Genomic DNA, 16,042 nt, shown 5'->3' on the forward strand with positions numbered 1-16,042 from the left:
ACAGACCTCCCTTGTATGACCCTAGCAGTCATCAGCCTCCTCATTCCTGCCCCACTTACCCACCCACCCATTCATATCCTCCCAAGCACACCTACCCACCCCCTCCACCCTTCCCCCCACACAAACACACACAATGCGTGCGATATCTCAAAAAGGGGCCAAACCTGGCCCTATTGGCTATTCTCAAACAGTTTCAGGTAAGGAAATCCTCACTTCCTATCTATTAGTCTATCTGCTCCTTTCAGTGCACCAGCTTTGCTTAAGCAGCAAAAGGCAGTGAAGTTGTAAGATGAAGCTGTATCTTCAACCCCCAATCACACCTGATGTGAGCCTAGGCAACCTTTGTGTGCCTGGCAAAGCTAAGTATAGGGATACTTATGAGTTTATAATCTATTTGGGGAAGTACATCTTCACAAGGGATGTGGGGGAGGAATTCGGGAATAGCTTTGGTTTGGGCTGTTATGTGATAGCACATTATAGGGTACTTAGCTTTTGTCATGAAGACAAATTTATTTAAAAAGTTTAATAAGGGGACTTCCATGGTGGCGCTGTGGTTAAGAATCCGCCTGCCAATGCAGGGGACATGGGTTCGAGCCCTGGTCCGGGAAGATCCCACATGCCGCGGAGCAACTAAGCCCGTGCGCCACAACTACTGAGCCTGCGCTCCAGAATCCGCGAGCTGCAACTACTGAGCCCACGTGCTGCAACTACTGAAGCCCGCACGCCTAGAGCCCGTGCTCAACAAGAGAAGCCACCGCAATGAGAAGTCCGCACACTGCAACGAAGAATAGCCCCCGCTCGCCTCAACTAGAGAAAGCCTGCTCACAGCAATGAAGACCCAACACAGCCAAAAAAAATAAATTAAAAAAAAAAGTTTAATAAGCACACTCTGGGCAATATAATGATAGATAAGGAGGCAAAGAATAAAAGACGTTGTGTCTGCCCATGTGGCAAATAAAACATGGCAGGGGTGGGGGATGAAGATACACTGAAAATGGTGCTAATAAAGGCAGCCATATATACAAGGAATATAGGACCACAGTAGAGGGAGTGTGACTGGCTCTGGGGGAAAGGGGTGGGGACATTTACAAAAAGAGATATGGCTGGATATACGAGCATCTGTCATTTAGGGAAGGGAGAAAGGCATTCCAGGCAGAGTGTCCACATGTGTGTAAAGATGGGAGCATAGAAGGAGGATTACTTATATCACAAAGTACATTTAGGATAAAGGACAGGACATGAGGATGGAGCCTTTAATGGAGGCCAGATTATAACTGGCTTTGTTCAGTGGGCTAAGAAGTTTAGCTTCATCCCAAAGGCAGTGAGGAGCCACCAAAGACGTTTCAGCAGAGGAGTGATAGTATTAGATGATCAGATATCAAACAACTGTTGGTGGATGGTGACTTGGAAAATCTTCCCGGTCTTTCACCCACAAAGAAAGCCCCTCACTAACTTTCCTTTGGGAAAGAAAAGCCCCTTACAGCTTGACAAAGAACACAGAACAAAATGATTTCATCCTAACCCATATCTGATCTTTTCCAGGTCCCCTTCCCCATGTCTGGGGAGAATGAGAAAATGGGGAAAAGAAAAGGGAAATAGCATCTACTAAGTATTAGGTGCCAGGAAATGTACTAAGTGCTTCACATACATTACAGTATTATCAATTTAACTCCAAAACAACCTTCTGAGGTAGGTAAAATCATTTCCTTTTTTTTTTTTTTTTTAAAACAGATGTAACTTTATTTATTTATTTATTTATTTATTTATTTTTGGGTGTGTTGGGTCTTCCTTTCTGTGCGAGGGCTTTCTCTAGTTGCGGCAAGCGGGGGTCACTCTTCATCGCGGTGCGCGGGCCTCTCACTATCGCGGCCTCTTGTTGCGGAGCACAGGCTCCAGACACGCAGGCTCAGTACTTGTGGCTCACGGGCCCATTTGCTCCACGGCATGTGGGATCTTCCCAGATCAGGGCTCAAACCCGTGTCCCCTGCATTGGCAGGCAGATTCTCAACCACTGCGCCACCAGGGAAGCCCAAATCATTTCCATTTTAGAGAGGAGAAAGCAGAGGCCAACAAGTTGTCAAAAATCACAGAGTAATAGAATACCAAGGTAAAAAACTGAGATTTAAACCCAGACTTGACTAACTTCAAATATACTCATGTATGTAGGATAATGTAGTTTCCTCACATGCCATCTTAATTTATTCTTACAATAATCCTTACATAGTAGAGTGTTATTAGTATCACTTTATAAATAAAGAAATTAAAATTCTGAAAGGTGGTCATACATATAAGTGGGCCAAGGAGAGGAGGTGCAAGAGAAAGACAAGGCAGATGTCCTAAAGACATTTTTAACTGCTTAAAAGTGAGCTACTGAAACAGATACCAAACTTGACAAGACTCTTCCTTAATCCCTCCACTATCCTTAACACTGCATTAATGAACAATGTTTTATTGGTTATAATGTTATTTTTGTCTATATTAAAGTGAAGGAATAACTATGTAGAAACAAAAATGTACATGTTATGAAAATAGGTAAACATTTTTTTTTCACTACCCCCCCAAAAACATGTAAACCAAAAAGAAGACATGAGAAATAGAGCAATTCTAATCAGAGATAGAAACTAGTAATAATGGCAAGTCCGTTTTTATCAAACATTAAAAGTTTTGTAACTACTTTGTCCTAAACACACTGTGATGGGTTTTTTGTTTTTGTTTTTGTCATAAAAATGCTTAGAAGAGTTCAAATTGGATACGTACTAAGATGTTTAGATTATAATACAAACACACCAAGCTTCTATTATGTAGTTTTCTGCTTGCTTTAAAATTGAATTCTTCATAACAATGATATGAAAAAATCACACAATTAGATTTTTACATTTGATACTGAACAAGTAAGAGAACAGTTGCTTCTTTTATAGATATACACCAGGCAGCAATGAAGTCAAGAGCAACTTTCTCCACTCAAGGGAAGAACTGGTGATGATGAGTCACTTGAATCTCACTAATGTCACTGTCTCTAATATTGGCAATAAATTAAACGCTCAGTACCAGCAGAATCCATACCAACATTCCCAAATTGAGGTTAATACAGAAGTTAGAGACACATGGCAGCATACCATGCTAATCTTGGTAAAAGTAAAAACCAAGCCACCCTTTCTTTCTGTACACACACAATGTCAGTTTTTTTATTAACTTTAAAAGTGTTTGGGCTTCCCTGGTGGCGCAGTGGTTGAGAATCTGCCTGCCAATGCAGAGGACACGGGTTCGAGCCCTGGTCTGGGAAGATCCCACATGCCGCGGAGCAACTAGGCCCGTGAGCCACAACTACTGAGCCTGCGCGTCTGGAGCCTGTGCTCCGCAACAAGAGAGGCCGCGATAGTGAGAGGCCCGCGCACCGCGATGAAGAGGGGCCCCCGCTTGCCGCAACTAGAGAAAGCCCTCGCACAGAAACGAAGACCCAACACAACCAAAAAAATAAAAAAATATAAAAATAAATTTAAAAAAAAAAAGTGTTTGACATTTAATAACCATTAAAATAGATTTTTTTCATTCTAAGTGAAATTAAGGATTTGGGGGGGAATTACATCATTTTCAACTGCTGGAATAGAATAAAATATATTTGACAAAATGAGCATGCTCACTCTCTGCCTTGCCCTTCCTGTGCACCCAACTCAAATTTAGTAAAGCAAATGAAAACAATATCTATAGTTATACATATATAATGCGGTTTTCACCTTGGAAAATTGATATGGAACATAATGAAGATGACAATAATCTGGACCTAATGTTTAACTATCACTACAGTAATAATATTATGAAGATTACTCAGATAGCAAAGCAAAAACTGAGAAACAGGAATTCTTTGCTTTATTCAGATAACCTAAAAAGACTGGGAAAGGACTAATGGACAAGCAGCTATTACTAATCACAGTACAAATTTTCAATAGTATCTCCAAAACTCCAAAAATACTTTATTGCTTGTATAGCTGAAAACCATACAGAAGATAGCTATTTTTTATATTCAAAATCACAGTTTCAAATACATGAAGTTAAAAATATCTTGTAAATTGCTAAAACTAAGATCTATGCAAACTGTAATTTAACAATACATTTACACTGTTCATATGACAATGAGAATAAAATCCCAGATCACGATTGCTGAAAATACTTCTGAGAAAAACTATCAGGAAGGATTTCTCAGGCCCTAGTAATAGAATAATTATCCTCATATAATCTGATTAAACAAAATAAGAAAGTGAGTGATCCTGACATAGCTGTAGACATGAACACCTGTAAAATCAAATATGGCACAATGTCATTTAATAGCACTTTTGATAATACTGAAATATTCTTTTTCTCCAACTCTGGGTTCCCCAGGAAGAGACAAGTCTGCTTGACTACTTAGGACCTTAAACAAGATCCCTCTTTCTATTTGCTCCCCCATTTTCTCTTTTTTGTCCAGGCAATTCCAGCACACATATAAGGATTAATCACAGAGATGGATGGGACCACATGGTTCCTACCTTCAGGTATAACCTTCCAAAACAAAGGGTTTTTTTGTTTGTTTGTTTTAATTTATTTATTTTTGGTTGCATTGGGTCTTTGTTGCTGCGCGCAGGTTTTCTGTAGTTGCGAAGAGCGGGGGCTACTCTTCGTTGCGGTGCGCAGGCTTCTCATTGCGGTGGCTTCACTTGTTGCAGAGCCCAGGCTTTAGGTGCACGGGCTTCAGTAGTTGTGGCATGCGGGCTCAGTTGATGTGGCTCTTGGGCTCTCGAGCGCAGGCTCAGTAGTTGTGGTGCATGGGCTTAGTTGCTCCGTGGCATGTGGGATCTTCCCAGACCAGGGATCGAACCCACGTCCCCTGCATTGGCAGGCTGATTCTTAACCATTGTGCCACCAGGGAAGTCCCAAAACAAAGGTTTTTGAAGACAACTTGAGATTAAGCCTTCAAAAACTTCTTTCACAGATGACTTGATCTGTTATAACTATTTTTTTTTAATTTATTTAATTTATTTTATTTTTGGCTGCATTGGGTCTTCATTGCTGCGCGGGCTTTCCCTAGTTGCGGCGAGTGGGGGCTACTCTCATTGCAGTGCGCGGGCTTCTCATGCGGTGGCTTCTCTTGCTGCAGAGCACAGGCTCTAGGTGCACAGGCGTCAGAAGTTGTGGCTCTTGGGCTCTAGAGCGCAGGCTCAGTAGTTGTGGCGCATGGGCTTAGTTGCTCCGCGGCATGTGGAATCTTCCCGGACCAGGGCTCGAACCTGTGTCTCCTGCATTGGCAGGCAGATTCTTAACCACTGCGCCACTAGGGAAGCCCCGTTATAACTATTTTGACTATTTAAGCTCTCCTGCAGTGTAATGATAATATTTCACCTTTCTCTTACATGGCCCAAAATACAAAACAATGTAGCATTTGTGTAAAAAATCTCAAAAATTAGAAATAAGAAAGTGAATAATTCCTTTACTAGATTAAATTCCTATGATTTTTTTAGTATCTCTTCTGCAGGGTACTGTAAGAGGGATCTCTGTGGTGATGAAATAGTTCTACATCTTGATTGTGGTGTTAACTGCATGAATCTACACAGGAGAGAAAATGACAGAACTATATACACAAACTGTACCAATGTCCACTTCTGGGTTTTGATATCATACGATAGTTGTATAAGATATAACCAATGGGTGAAACTGGGTAAAGAGAACACAGGACCTCTCTGGTACTATCTTTGCAAATTCCTATATATCTACAGTTTCGTAAAAAAAAAAAAAAAGCGGGGGCAGCTTCTCACAGAAATCATAATATCTCAATGCCAAGAGTATAGAAAAACATAGAAAGAGTAAAGAGGAAAATCATTCCCGCAAATTTAAAAGATCAGTGTGGGTAAACATCAGAAAAGCAAGTAAACCAAAGCAGGTGGATGATGGTTATAACCTGAAGATTTGATGGGACTGAATATAAGCTTCTGAATATAAGCTTAATGGGACTAAACATGATGGGAATATGACAACCAAACTACTATCTGTATGTCAACCCATATCCTTTCCTGGGGTCTGAAAATATATGAAGACCTACTATATGCAAGACATTATTTTGAAGTCTTAAATTTTATTTTAAAAACTATGTATTTTGCATTGGATGTCATATTCACAATCTTTTTATGATCTTAAACATTTAATTTACCATATAAGTGACTTAACTACTTCCTTCAAAAAAATTGTTTAGTGTATTTGACATTCCAAGAAGATAGTCATGTTTACCTGTGGCTTGGAGCCTTCCAACATAGCTCAGAGTACCCCAGTTGGAGAATCATCATCTTATTTTACAGCTCCAAAGTGGTGATTTACAAATCATTTAGGCTGGCCTACTCTGAGGTAGACACTAGACCCTTGGTGATTAGGCTATCTTGGGGAAAATTTTAGAAGAGGGATAACTGCTAGCCCTCTATGATTTCAGCTGGGATTTTACTGGAAAAAAGGCTTATCCTACGAACCACGTACCTCCTGTAAACAGAGCCTCCCTGGGAAATATAACTCAAATACTATCTCATCTCAACAAGAAGCAATAAAGCAGGCATTTTCACAAACATACACACACAAGAGTAGGCTTCCTGCATAATTAGCAGCTATTGTGCTTGAAAATACCTGGTTTTTAAAGTTTTCTGGGAATTCAGCAAAATTAAATCTAAGGAAAGGGTCCAAGACTACAAGCCTTCTTAAGTCATTCCCAAACAGAGTCACATCTCTTGAGAAGGTCAGATAAAGGATGCTTTTATCACCTAAATGTGATTAAAAATTTCAAACTGACTTCTACAACCAGCATTTCAGAAAAGCGTTACAGTGCACCAGAAGGTGTTTACTTTGGTTTGAGCACTCTCTGAGAGTTCTGAAGCCTAGCGGGGAATATGTTTCAGGTTTGGTTCAGAAAAGCTGAATGGTCCCCTCTGGAAGCTGACTAGGCTGTGAGTGCTTCTTAGAACCAGGAGATGCCCCAAGAGGTTGTCAAATCATTGAGTGGTGTGTTAAATTGAAAATAAATAAAATTTTAAATCATTACTATATACAGAGAGAGTATAATTTGTTTAAAAGTGTTTCTGCTTTGTGTTTTATTTTTTTCCTCCAGTAAGTGTAAAAAGATAAGGAGACCCAAAGTATATTTAGGAATACATTATTTGAGGTTATTTTTTCACCAATGATAATTGGACTCAATGCACAGGAATAAGAGAGCACAGCCTATGTAGAGTTATAAATTTACCAACAGAGGCTGGACCAATATAATAAAGCCCTAAAACTGAAGATGTTCATGATTAATTTTCTATGCGAAGGTTGTAAAAAAGCAAAAAGCTATCTGTAATATAGAAAACAATCATATGTCATATTGCATACAATGGAAAAGTCAAACGGTATAGAATTTTCATTATCTGTTTTTAAAGGATTCATAACTATTCTAAAGTTTTTCATGACTGAACATCTAAAACATAAAATATCTGTAATATACTCCTAACCAAACTTTGGTAATTAATACTGAGAGCAAATTCCCATTATGAGTAAAACCCAACATTTTAAAAATTGAAACCACATTTATAAGCAAATAGTTGGGGAAAAATTATGCTGAGCTCAAAATACAAGGTTTCTATGAAAGATAAATCACCTTTCTTATCTGAATTGCTCAGATCAAAATATCAAAACAATTAAATTACAATTTTGTCTGACATCAATATCCCATGCAACAGTGCAAAACAGACAACCCTGATTATGCCTGATTTCGGGCATACTGTTTGCTTTTAACTGGCAAACAAATTGAGCAATGAATCAAATGTTGCTAGAGAAAACATGAGGCACACTGCCAGATCACAGAGGTCAAGGAATTCATCAAGACTCGCTTTCTATACAACTGCATGTTTTTGGCTAAGGAAGAAAAGAAATCACCCATTCTCTCATACAAATACAAAAATATACTAACATAAGGACAGATATTTAACTGCTTCTACATCAAATGTGACTAGAAATCACACATAAAATGAATCACACTGATTTTATAGTTATATGTGCATGAATTTTTATGTATACATATCTGTATATGTGTTCGTATGTGTAGACAGGAAAAAAGGGGAGATTAAATTTTTGTGTTTACAAGCCTAGTTCTTCCACTTTGCTATCTCATCTATTTCTTTGAATGTGCCGTGTAAAAAGTTACAGCATCATATTTTTGAGCTGTAGGAAGCCCTAAAATGATCTTGAGCTACCTGCTCATTTTTCAGTTAAAAAAAACCAAAGGCCAGAGAAGACAAGGACACAAAAGCGAGCTGGGGACAGAACTGGGACTAGAACTCTGGGCCCCTGACTCCTAATCTTTCGCACCAAACAATCATGTCATACCCTAAAGATATGGACTCCTGAAAACTCGTAAATATTGTCAAAAGAAACAATAATAGGCTCCTATTGGTATATCATTTTATATTTGTTTGCTTTTTAAGTACAGCGTTCTACTTTCAAAAATCCACTAAGGCTTCATGAGAAAATTATGATGTACTAGAATTTTCTACCCAGGCATATTTGGATTTCACACACTATTCACCTCTAATGTACATTCAGGATTAGTCAGCATCCTAAAGCCTTTACATCTATAATCACAATATAGAACTTTACTTAAGTGCAAATCATTGATTTATGAATTTTCATTCTCTAATTGACTGAATTTTTTTCATATATATTTTTTTCTATGTATCTAAAGGAAATGCAACATTATAATTAAGGATATAGATGCTGTATCAGGATTGCCTGTCTCCACTACTTAGTACTATGTAACCTTGGGCAAGTTAACGTATACACACCTTATGCCTTAGTTTCATTTGTAGAAATAATAGAACCCACCTAATAGGGTTTTGGTGATGATTAAGTGAGTTAGTATGTACAAACCAAAACAACAGTGCTGGCTCTTAGTAAATGCTCAAAAATTACTAATTTTTAGTCAGCTAATAGAGTAACATATTGGAGCTAAAGGAATATCAAAGATCATATAGAACAGGACTTGGCAAGCATTTTGTAAAGGGCGAGAGAGTAAATATTTTAGGCTTCTCAGCCACACCATCTCTGCCTCAACTACGAAATCCTAATCTATGATTATGATAATCTAGATTATCATAATCTATAATCTATGACAAATGCAGACACAGACAATAAACTGATGGATGTAGTTGTGTTCCAATAAAACTTCACTGTTCATGAAAACAGGTAGCAGGCTGGATTTGGCCTGAGGGCCAGTGTTTGCAGCCTCCTGATGTAGAATAACAGCCACACTCTACTGAGAAAGTAAAGAACAGAGAGGTCAATTGAGTAACAGAAAGTCAGCCAGCGAAGCACTGGCAGGTACAGAACTAGAAGCAAGAATTCTACAATTGGCTCAGTTCAATGTTCTTTCTACATCTCCACATAGGAGAAGCTCCATGAAATCTCCCTATCCCGATCTACAAACAGAAACAATCGCTCCCTTCCCTACTCTCACACAACATACAAGTTTGGCAGAAAACTGATAGATTTTGAAGAGTGATAAGTACACTGGAGTTCATTATGCTATTCTCTCTACTCTTGAGTGTCTGATAATTTCCACAATAAATTTTTTAAAAAACTCAAAGCATTCAGTTCTCCTCATATGGCATTTATCAATTCTCTCAGAATATTTGTGTACATTTTCTTCTCTACTAGAGACGGTAATTTGAAGGCAAGGATCATGTCATTTGCATCTTGGTATCACCATTTCTTGCCAAGACCTCACACAAAACCCTATTTTATGATTATGATTTAATAAACAAAATGTCCCTAAATAACCGAAGGAAAGTCATGTCAAACAAGGTACCATTTCCAACTGCAAAATTCTCTCCACCTTGTCCAGTGGCTTAGTATCCATGAGCAGTGTTGTCAAAATGCTCTTTCCTTACACCCTATTTGTTGCCAATCCAGTCTTCATTATATCATTTTCAAAATCCAACTGAAATCTATTCCTAGCTAACATCTCTTTCCAGGTCTAATACCACCCCTCCATAAGTAGATTCACCCCCAGCAATAACACAGTTCTCTATTAGATCATACTTGGTACTTAAATAGTAAGCTATCTCTTTGATATGATAATAATATTTTTAGAACATTACTGTAGTTAGCCAGCAGCAATGGAGGTAAGATTCAATGTTTTTACTGTCCTCACCATAGTCTTTCTCAGATTTCATGATATAATCTTGCTTACCTTACTTCCTCCTTCACCTCTAGCTAACTTCTATTTTATAATCTCAACTTTCTTTCTAAGTCTTCTCTCAAGCAGAACTCAAGGTAGAAATTCCCTTTTCTTTCCTCAACAAAACACAAAGTTCTTTGCTTCGAGAAATTCTCAGAATCTCAAAGTATTTTCTCATCAAATACATCCGTGACCAAATGGGAAAAAAGATAACATTTCCTACAAATTTCTTATGCACTGTCTGCCACTCATCACAATGAGGAGAAGGAATCCAAAGAGAACATGCACACCCCCCACCTGCACCTGTGTCCACACAGTTTTCCTTCTCTCTTATTAGTATAGATAAATAGCCCATAATCCTAGAAACAAATAACCTCTCCTGTTCCATCCTCAGCATACTGCCCCCTCTCTCTCTCCTGCGTCATCAATTTTCCATCTCTACTGACTCTTTATCAGAAGCAAAACAACATACCATTGTTTTGCACATCTTTAAAACTCTTTATGGGCTTCCCTGGTGGTGCAGTGGTTGAGAATCTGCCTGCCAATGCAGGGGACACGGGTTCGAGCCCTGGTCTGGGAAGATCCCACATGCTGCGGAGCAACTAGGCCCGTGAGCCACAACTACTGAGCCTGCACGTCTGGAGCCTGTGCTCCGCAACAACAGAGGCCGCGATAGTGAGAGGCCCGCGCACCGCGATGAAGAGTGGCCCCCACTTGCCGCAACTAGAGAAAGCCCTCGCACAGAAACGAAGACCCAGCACAGCCAAAAATAAATAAATAAATAAAAGTGAAATTCTTAAAAAAAAAAAAAAACTCTTTATATCACATAGCTCTCCAACTAATGATCCATTTCTCTCCTTTCCTTTACAATAAAAATCTTCAAGGGATGTATACCATTACCCTCTAACTCCTCTTCTTCTACTGCTTTGCCAAACATTCCAAACAAGGCTTCACCACTCACCACTCCATGGAAACTGATATCATCAAGGTCATCAATGACTTTCTTTGCTAAATCAACTCTCAATCCTCATCTCTGACAATCTCCCTCCTTTTTCAAATATTTCCTTCATTTGGCTTCTGTGATTCCACACTCTCCTGCTCTTCCCCTTACCTAGCATACAGCTCTTTTTCAGAATCTTTTGCTGGTAGCTCCTCATCTCTTAATGTTGAAGGTCCCCAAGGCTCAGTTGTTGGTCCTCTTCAGTTTTCTAACCCCACATATTTTCGATCAATCTACCCTATCTCTTTGCTTTTAAAAGCAGTTGTAGGTTGAAGAATCCTAAATGCATATCGGTAGCCTGGCCTTCAGACCGTCTGCTTGACATCCCCACTTGGATATTTAAAATGCATCTAACCCTTAATATGTCCAAATCCAAATTATTCATCTTCACCACCATGTCTCTCTCCTGCTATCTTCCCCATCTCAGTAAATGTAAATTCTATCTTTTCAATTGCTTAGGTGACTGAGTTCTCCCTAATTTCTTTGCTGTCACACTCCATATCTAATCTGTCAGCAAATCCTGTGGAACGTACTATCAAAGCACATCCAGCATATGAACTTTTCACCACCTCCACGGTTACCATCCTGGTCTAAGCCACCATCTCTGTCACATGGATTATCATAATTGCCCAACTGGCACCCCTACTTCTGCCCTGGCCTTCCTTCAATCTGTTCTCAACACAGTAGCAAAAGTAATGGAATTCAACAGTTCTGTTGGACTGCTCTGATCCAAACACTCCAAAGGCTTCCATATCACTTCAAGTAAACGCCAGAGTCATTACAACAGCTTACTAGCCATGCAGTACTATCTAACCTCTATTTCATTCAAGACCACATAACCTACTTTCCTCCTTCCTCTACACCACTCCATCGCACTGGCTTCTTTGAACACACCAAAATGCAGGGCCTCTGCATTTTTTTCTTCTCTGTGACTGGAAAACTCATGCCCCAAATATCACCTGGCTCACTGCCTCATCTGCTTCAAGTCTACTGAAATGTCACCTACTCTGGGGGCATTCCCTTATAATCTATTTTAAACTACTAAACACATGCACACACACCTTTTCTTGCTTTATGTTTCCCCATAGCACTTAGTACAGGTATACCTCATTTTACTGTGCTTCCCTTATTATTTCACAGATAATGCATTTTTTTTTTTTTTTTACAAATTGAAGGTTTGTAGCAACCCTGCATTGTCAGATGATGGTTAGCATTTTTTTTTTTAGCAATAAAGCATCTTTTAATTAAAGTTTTTTTTTTTTTTTAAGATATAATGCTATTGCACCCTTAATAGACTGCAGTATAGCATAACATAACTTTTACATGCACTGGGAAACCAAAAAATTCCTGTGACTTCCTTCATTGCGATATTCCCTTCATTGTGATGGTCTGGAACCAAGCCTGCAGTATCTCCAAGGTATTCCTGTACAGTATCACCTTATATTTTTCTATGTATTATATATAATATTTCTCTCCACTAGAATGTAAATTCCAAAAAGGCAGTACTTTATTCCAGTGCCAAAAACAATGCTTGGCACACAGTAAACACGATAAATATTTGTTGACTAAATTAATAAATGAGTATTGAGCTCTCTATGTGAATCTGATAATGCTTTTTGTAAGCAATAATTGTATCATTTCACTCTTGTTGATCCTATAATAATCTGTAATACTCTTTGTACAGTACCAGGAATCATTAGATCATTCTTGTGAAGAGGAATTTCTTTTCCATTCCCTGTAAGTCCTGAGATCAGAGATTACTGCCAGTTGCAAAGATGAAAAACCTGAGTAGTTTGAGGTGAAAGTATTTTTGAAAGATCTCTTCTTTCTATTAAGAATTCTTGGGACTTCCCTGGTGGCGCAGTGGTGTAGAATCTGCCTGCCAATGCAGGGGACACGGGTTCGAGCCCTGGTCCGGGAAGATCCCACGTGCCGCGGAGCAACTAAGCCCGTGCGCCACAATTACTGAGCCTGCGCTCTAGAGCCCGTGAGCCACAACTACTGACCCCTTGCGCCACAACTACTGAAGCCCGCGCGCCTAGAGCCCGTGCTCCGCAACAAGGGAAGCCACCGCAATGAGAAGCCCGCGCACCGCAACGAAGACCCCCGCTCGCCGCAACTACAGAAAGCCCGCGCGCAGCAACAAAGATCCAACACAGCCGAAAATAAATAAATAAATAAATTTATTTTTTTAAAAAAAGAATTCTTAAAGGGGAAAATAAAGAAAATGAGGAATATTCTACTCAAATATCAAAGCCCAGTTTCAAACCTAACCTTTCCATTAATCCTTTCCTCCCCCATTCACCCAGAGCACTTGGTACCACTGCCCCAGTGCTCACCATGGTCCCTTCTAGATATGTACTCTCTGGACGACAGGCACTGGATCTCTTTTCTCTCTTAGTCCTTCACCAGCTCTCCATGACTGACATTCAAAGAAATGTTACTGGATTGAACTGAATGGAATGAATACTACAGGAACCTATGATATAACTGCTTGTTTGTCAAGATGTAGTCCATCAACAGAAGCAACACCATGCTCTAAGTTCCTAAGGATGGTTTCAAACAAACCCTTGTCCTCTGTTCAGCATGGCCAACTGAGGCAACAGGACACACAGTCCAATAACTTAATCACACATACAGGTCCAGGATCCAATACTCTGCTCCTCAAGATGCCCAAGCCATGGTAAGCAAAGACTTGCTAAGGACGACAGAACAGGAAAGGATACTGTCTGTGTACTTGTTATTCTAACAGTGCGGGGCAAAAGAAGACAAGACACCAAAGGATGAGATACCCAATAAAGAGGAAAAATAAAAATAAAAAAATAATAATAGTAAGTGTGGATAAAGAAAGGGGGAGGGAGGACTAAAGGATGAAGAGGATGGGAGAGTGAGACCGTGGGGGAGATGTGGTAGTAAGAGCCAGACACTACGGTAGAAAGCAGCGCAGGCGCTAATCACAGGCTGCTCCTTCAACATTCTCTCCTAAACTTCCTCGAGCAAGCGACGGTGCGCGTCCTCAAGAGAGGCGTTCCACACGCGAGGGCGCCCCTCGGGCGAGCCATCCCTAAAGCAGGCTCAGCAGCGCCGCTGTCTACCCCGGCGGGCGTGCGTGCGTGCGTGTGTGAACGTGTCAGAAACGGGCGCTCTGGAGCTGCGGGTCTCTGCACTTAGACGACCGGCTTCGGGAGATGGGCGGGGGACCTCGAGGCGGGGCCGGGGACTGCTCCGGCCGGCGCGTGCCCGGGAGCGGCCGGAGCCCTGTGCCCCGCGCGCCGCCCCTCCAGGTCGCTCCCGCCCCGCCGCCGCCCGAGCGCCCCTCCGCCCGGGGACCTGACACCCGATCGGCGCGCCGGGACCCACGCAGGGGTGCGGCCCGCGCCTCAGCCTCGCCGGTCCGGTCGTGGGGACGGGAGGGAGAGCCGGACGGCTGGGCCGAGGCCGCGCCGCCTCCGAGCGCCGAGCTGGTTGGGGCAAAACTTTGGAAACAGAAGGACTCGGATTACCTGAGCGGCGCGGGCGCGGGCGCGGGCTCGTCTGCGGTACGGCTGCCGGGCGCGGGCCGGGTTTTCAGCAGCCGTAAAGCGGGAGGAGCGCGCGAGCTCTCGCCGCCGAGCTGCTGCCCCGGCGCCTCCGCCGCGAGCGTCAGCCGCTTGGCAAGGAGCGGGCTGGGCTGAGTCATAATAAAAGACACGTTTGCCGAGCGAAGCGGGAAGGGGGCTCGAGGAGCCTTGTTAAATGGCGACAGGCTCAAGAATAGGGAAGGTTTTTTGTTTTTTGTTTTTAAATGGGCAAAACTGGAAAACTTGCCCCATGGTAGGAGAGAGATGAGCTTCTTTTATAATTTGAATATATTTTACAAGTACTTTTCTATATCTAATAAGACTTCTTAAAGATTACTTTTTTAAGTGCATTGCCTCCGGACAGGTAGCTAGCTGGGTATAGTGCTGAGCCTCGTCCCTTCCAGCTTCAGGACCTTATTCTGCAAGTTACTTGAGTTCGTACCTTTGTTTCTTTCATCCCTTGAACGGGGTAATAAAGGCATGTCCCTCGGGAGGGAGAATATTGAGAGGGTACTTGGCATTGTGCTTGCAGTTTGCACTTACTAAAGCTTAATTATGATTGAAAAATAAAAGGGGGGGTTAAGTGAAGAGAGGTCTTAGATGAACAGCTTTAAAAGGAAGAAGACAGAAAAATAAAGCAAAGATTTTTTTTTTTTTCACGAGGGATAAATGAGACAAATGTCTCAACGGAAGAAAAGAAACTGGAACCTCCAAGAAACAAATGAGGCCGAGAGATGTAGCTGAGATGGGAGAGGGGAAAAAAAGGGGAGGGGGGGAAGGGGAGGAAACAAGCCAATAAAACTAGGCTCAGTGGCCAGAAAGCTGAAGCTTCATGGGGGGAAGGGAGGAGGTCATGACGAACTCCCTCTACTGAGGGAGATTTTTAAAAATATTTTAACAGATAAACAACTGTTTAAAAATGAGCCCCAAATGAGGAGCCTTTGCTCCAATGAATGAGATTTGGCAGTTCTGCAAAATGAGCAAATTCTTCCCGTGCTGCATCCTAGGGGGTTGAGTCATCAAACCATAGCAAAAATTAGTGGGCTGGATTCCTGAAAGGCATGCCAGATGGATGCATTCTGCTTAGTTTTCATAACTGTATTATGTTCCCTCTGTATTGTCAATTTTGGAAGAAAGGAATCTGAATAAAGATTTGAGGAGTGAACTTGAAAATAAAAGCCAAACTAGTTACTTAATGTATGAGTATCCACCCACAATGAGGGTGCAGTTAAAGATTCCAAAACAAGTACCCATTTCTCC

At 41.1% G+C, this 16,042-nt stretch overlaps 1 protein-coding gene across 1 annotated transcript in view; it reads right to left on the reverse strand.

The window, feature by feature from the left end:
• Positions 1–14,776, reverse strand: part of NAALADL2 (N-acetylated alpha-linked acidic dipeptidase like 2) — a 1,520,504-nt gene extending 1,505,728 nt beyond the window's left edge. Inside the window, exon 1 of the mRNA XM_061193412.1 lies at positions 14,726–14,776. The gene's annotated coding sequence lies outside the window, so the exon portion shown is untranslated. The remainder of the gene's footprint in view (positions 1–14,725) is intronic.
• Positions 14,777–16,042: the final 1,266 nt, after the last annotated feature.

The sequence above is a fragment of the Eubalaena glacialis genome, chromosome 6, assembly GCF_028564815.1.
Source record: "Eubalaena glacialis isolate mEubGla1 chromosome 6, mEubGla1.1.hap2.+ XY, whole genome shotgun sequence".
Classification (NCBI taxonomy): Eukaryota; Metazoa; Chordata; class Mammalia; order Artiodactyla; family Balaenidae; genus Eubalaena; species Eubalaena glacialis.